The sequence below is a fragment of the Halichoerus grypus genome, chromosome 2 (assembly GCF_964656455.1).
Source record: "Halichoerus grypus chromosome 2, mHalGry1.hap1.1, whole genome shotgun sequence".
Lineage (NCBI taxonomy): Eukaryota > Metazoa > Chordata > Mammalia > Carnivora > Phocidae > Halichoerus > Halichoerus grypus.
The window spans coordinates 58,027,269-58,032,836 of record NC_135713.1 but is presented as its reverse complement, the minus strand read 5'-3'; the positions used below and the strand labels follow the sequence as shown (position 1 = coordinate 58,032,836).

The 5,568-nt window shown below is 40.0% G+C and overlaps 1 non-coding gene across 1 annotated transcript; it reads right to left on the bottom strand.

Annotated features, from left to right (window-relative positions):
• Window positions 1-471: 471 nt before the first annotated feature.
• LOC118544808 (U6 spliceosomal RNA) lies at window positions 472-578 on the bottom strand. Its single transcript, XR_004921791.1, has one exon. It is a non-coding gene; the product is annotated as a U6 spliceosomal RNA (small nuclear RNA).
• Between the last annotated feature and the right edge of the window lie 4,990 nt (window positions 579-5,568).

Here is a 5,568-nt window from a genome sequence, read left to right as displayed (position 1 = left end):
AGAAATGTCTCCCTTGCATGGTCTTTTGTCCACTATTTGGATCTACACAGACTAAGTCAAATCTTTCTTCCAGTTGGATCCTTCATTATAATGTTTCCCGTGTGTCTTCTTTCCTCTGGTGTATACTTCTCCAGTATCTCCAAAGCATTTCTTGCATAATGTTTTGAGCTTTTCACCATTGTGGGAATGTTTCCCAGATGACCTCTAGTTTGTCAAGGTTCTTTTCAAAATATGATGTTCAGAATTAAATGTGAAATTCCAGGTGAAGATTGACCAGCCCAGAACAGTTTGAAACCATCATCTTCATTGTGTATGATGCTGAATCTCTTTGAATGGGATCCAAGATTAAGTGGTAGACTTGCCATATTATTAATTCATATTGAGCTTATAGTCAACTTAAGTCATAGTATTTAACTGCTGTTAAAACATGTCTCTCCTATTCCATACTCATGAAGTTTAATTTAAGAAAGAAAAAACATGGAACACCTCACAACTTTATGTGTCATTCTTGCACAGGAGCTAAGCTAAACTTCTCTCTATCATTCCAATATCAGTATATGTGCTGTTGAAGTGAGTATGTTTAATTTTTTAAATCATAAATATAGGATTTTTTTCTTGATCTCTGATAAAACTGGTTTCATTATTTTGACTCATTCTTCTTACCTATTTCTTTTCAAATAAATCTGGATTTTGATATCCAGCATATTGCCTACTTGTTGCATTCTCTGCTTACATATTTAATCAGAATGTCCTTTATTTAATTTAATTAAATTGTTGAAGAAGATAGGCCAAGTCAGAGCTCTGTATGGTGAAAGAGAGTGCAGTCCACCCCCATCCAGGTGGATTTTGATCAACATTATGAAGGTCTGGTCAGTTAAGTGCCTATAAACTTTCTGTATTGTAATACCATCCAGCTCTCAGTTCTTTACCATTTTACATACTCCATGCTTACAAAATGATGAAATGAAGTGATCTCCCTTCTCTATGGCCCAGGGGAAAGCATATAGCTGAGAACAGGGATTCAAATCTTTGTTCTTTAACACACTTATTGGGTGTCATGTGGAAAGTTACTTAAACTTACCCTTGATTTTCCCATATGCAAAAAAGACAACACTATTACATTCCTCACTGTTTACTGAGAATATTAAGAATGGTGATAATTACAATAAAGTCTCCATAAAATGTAGATATTGCTCGTTTCAGTAACTGGACTGGAACACAGATTATCTTTGTATATGTTTTAAACATACAGATGAAGAAAAGCGGCTCAGAGAAGTAAAGTAGCACCAAGATTCAAACTCATATCTGTTTTGCTTAAAAATACATTATCTTTCCACAATGTTATGCAACCTCACTGAGAATTATCTGTATAAAGTGCTTTCTGTTATAAAATCCCAGATTGATATGAATTGTTATAATTTAGTTTACCAGTTAGAAAAGACAATTAGGTTCATTTAGCATAATTTGTCCTCCATGAATGCAAGTGGCTACTGATGATTACAAATTCTCCTTTTTATATACTCACAAATCACCTTTCAATAATCTTTTTGCTAGTTTTTCTTTTCTTTTCTTTCTTTTTTTTTTTTACTTTAGATACAATAGGTTTATAAATTCTAGAATTATCCCTTCTTTCTTAGAAAAACTCTAAATATTTATCCTTCTCCAGGTTTCTGGTACTTCTCACATTGAGAAATATGCCATGTTATTTTGTGTGGGTTTTTTGTTTGTTTTTGCCTACAAAATGCTTACATATAACTGTGAGAAACTAGACAATAGGGTAAAGAGTTACACAAAATATAGTCAGGTATTAAAATGAATGACAGAAATCAAGAATTGTCCTAGATGGTCAAGAAAGTGATCAAATATGAGCTACAGGTATCAGCAAAGACCTCATGGTAAGGACTGTAATTCTAGACTCCAAAAGATCAGTACTTGATTTTTGAATTTTCCATAATCAAGCAAGGAAGCACTAATTGTGTTCCTTGAAGATTCCAGGAATCTGTTTTCACTTTCCTATGCTTACTTGGGCTCCTTCTATCTGCATTGGTACCAAGTAGCAGTGCCAACTGTCAGAGCTAACTAGTTCATTCCTGTTGACCTGTGGTCCATGAACTCAGATACAGTTTGCTGAGAGAATCATCAGAAGAGCCTGGGGGGGAACCTGTGTTGACTAAAAGCACATGGAGTAGTTACTGCCCAGAATTCCTGAAAAAAAAAATGGAGCTACAAAAAGTCCAGGCACTTTTGCCCAAAGTCTGTAGGTTTTTATTTATTTATATACTACAAACATGTATTCAACACTTACTCAATATTGGGCACTGGGCTAAATGTTGGAGATAAAAAGTCAAACTCAACATGTCCTCTAGGAAGTTTCTCATAGAAGATGAAAACTCAACTTTTAGTTGAATTTTGAGGAGCCACCTGCTATTAGTTGGATGAAAATGTGAACAGAGGTAAGGTATACCAGAGAGTGGAAACAGGTAAGGGAAAGCAAGCAGAGAAGCATGAAAAACCTGTCCAATTTGGGAAACTAAAAATGCTTTTAGGTGATTAGACAGTACATTGACTGTGAGGGAGGGATGGGGGCAAAGATAGAGGAGTGGTCAGGAGCCAGATGGTGAAGAATTTTGGTTGCTAAGATAGGGAGTTTGAACTCTTATCCTGGAAGTTGTGGTGGCCCACTGAAGGAATTTAATCGGCAAAATGAAATGATTATAACTATGCTTTATTTTTTTATTATGTTATGTTAGTCACCATACAGTACATCATTAGTTTTTGATGTAGTGCTCTATGATTCATTGTTTGCATATAACACCCAGTGCTTTACAAGGATGGCTTTTATTAGAGGTGTGTAGAGTAAATGGGAAAAGAACCATTCTGAAACCCAGAGAGTCCAGTTAGGAGGCTGTGGCAGTAATCAGGTTAGAAGCAATGGCTACTGACTAGAGCAGTGACCATTAGTGGGAATCAAATAGAGGGAACAAATGCAAATGATATTAAAGGAGGTAGAATTCAAGTCCTCTGTGACAAGAAGAATGACATGGGAAGAAAGGGGTAATAGTTAAGAGACTAGGACAATTCTCACATTTCTTATATGGCTCACTGCATTGCTTATGGTTCCTTTCATTGAGATGGGGCATGAAGTGGGAAGATCAATTTTTGGGTGGTAAGATGATGAGTTCAGTCTTTGACATATTAAGGTTTGGGGAGGGAGGAAAAGATGGCGGAGGAGTAGGGGACCCTATTCCAAACAGTCCCCAGAATTGAGCTGGATACCTACTAGACCACTCTGAACACTCACGAAATCAGCCTGAGATGTAAGAAGATATATCTGTATCTCTACAAACAGAATATCACAGGCAGTTGGCTTCAAGGTAAGAAGCAGGGAGCCGTGATTCCACGGGCAGATATCAGCAGATAAACAGAAGGGTGAGGGAGCCTTCAGGATCCTGCACTGCCAGAGCGCAAAAGCCTCCTGCGCTGGGGAACGGGCACAGACTCGCTGACCGGTAGCGATGGGGAAAGGACTTTAGGGCAGCCCCCTGGGCTGAAACCTGGAGCGGTGGGGCCACACGTGTGAACTGGGGGCAGCTGGTGGTTTTAGAAGCACAAAGGGAAAAGACGTGCCCCAACCTGGAGGCGAGGACTGGGAGTGTTGCTGAGGGGCACACAACCCAGGACGCTGCAGTTTTTAGCAGCACAGACAGAAACGGAGATAGTGTGGCCTGGAGAGCTCACTGAAGAACAGACTGCAATTTCTCTGTTCTGAGGCAGAGGGTTGGAAACGGTCTCTTCTGCTCTGACTCTCGGAAGAGACGCAGAAAACCACCAGGGAAAGCTGCCAGAGAACAAAAGCCCCCAAAAAACGGTTTTCACTGAGCCCATCCCCCCCCACAGGGGGCAGGGCAACTCTGCCTGAACAGGGTTGCCTGAGTAACAGCGCGGCAGGCCCCTCCCACAGAAGACAGGCTGGAAGAACAAGAGGCCAGCAACCCTAAGGTCCCTATTAAACAGATGCATCTTGCTTGGGTTATAGTCAATAATTTGGACTATGTACATTCCCTCAACCACCCCTCAACAGAATGACTAGGAGGAGGAACCCCCAAAATAGGAAAGACTCAGAGACTGTGACTTCTGTCACAGATTTACAAATGGATACAGATATAACCAAAATGTGGGAAATGGACTTCAGGGTAACAGTTATGAAGACGATAGCTAGAATGGAGAAATTGATTAATGGCAACATAGAGTCTCTAAGGGCAGAAATGAAAGCTGAACTGGCAGAACTTAAAAATACTATCAATGAGATCCACTCTAATCTAGATACTCTAACGACTAGAGTAAACGAGGCAGAAGAACGAATTAGTGATCTAGAAGACAGACTGGTAGAAGAGAAGGGAAAAGAGGAGGCCTGGGAGAAACACCTTAAAATCCATGAAAACAGAATTAGGGACATAAGTGATGCCATGAAACTTTCCAATGTCAGAATTATTGGGATCCCTGAGGGGGTGGAGAGAGAGGACTAGAAGATATATTTGAGCAAATCATAGCTGAGAACTTCCCTAATCAGGGGAATGAAATAAACATTCGTGTCCTAGAGGCAGAGAGGACCCCTCCCATGATCAAGGAAAACAGACCAATGCCCTGGCATGTAATAGTAAAACTCACAAATCTTAGAACCAAGGAAACCATCTTAAGGGCAGTTAGGGGGAAGAGATTCCTTACTTACAGAGGGAGGAACATCAGGATAACGTCAGACCTATCCACAGAGACCTGGCAAGCCAGAAAGGGCTAGCAAGACATATTCAGGGTACTAAATGAGAAGAACATGCAGCCAAAAATACTTTATCTGGCAAGGCTGTCATTTAGAACGGATGGAGAAATGCAGAGCTTTGAAGACCAGCAGAAACTGAAAGAATATGTGACGACTAAGCCAGCCCTGCAAGAAATATTAAGGGGGTTTCTGTCAAAGGAGAAAGACCCCAAGAGTGATATAGAACAGAAATTTACAGAGACAATCTCCAGAAACAAGGACTTCACAGGCAACATGATGACAACAAATTCATATCTTTCAATAATCATTCTCAATGTGAACGGCCTAAATGCTCCCATAAAATGGCACAAGGTTGCAGATTGGGTAAAAAGACAGGACCCATCCATATGCTGTCTACAAGAGACTCATTTTGAACCTAAAGATACATCCAGACTGAAAGTGAAGGGATGGAGTTCCATCTTCCATGCCAACGGACCTCAAAAGAAAGCTGGGATAGCAATTCTTATATCAGGCAAATTAGATTTTAAGCTAAAGACTGTAGTTAGAGACACAGAAGGACACTATATCATTCTTAAATGGCCTGTCCAACCAGATCTAACAATTGTAAATATCGATGCCCCCAACATGGGAGCAGCCAACCACGTAGGCCAACTGTTAACCAAAATTAAGAGTCATATTGATAATAATACGTTAATTGTAGGAGACCTCAATACTGCACTGTCAGCAATAGACAGACCATCTAAGCAGAAAATCAACAAAGAAACAGGAGCTTTGAATGACACACTGGACCAGAT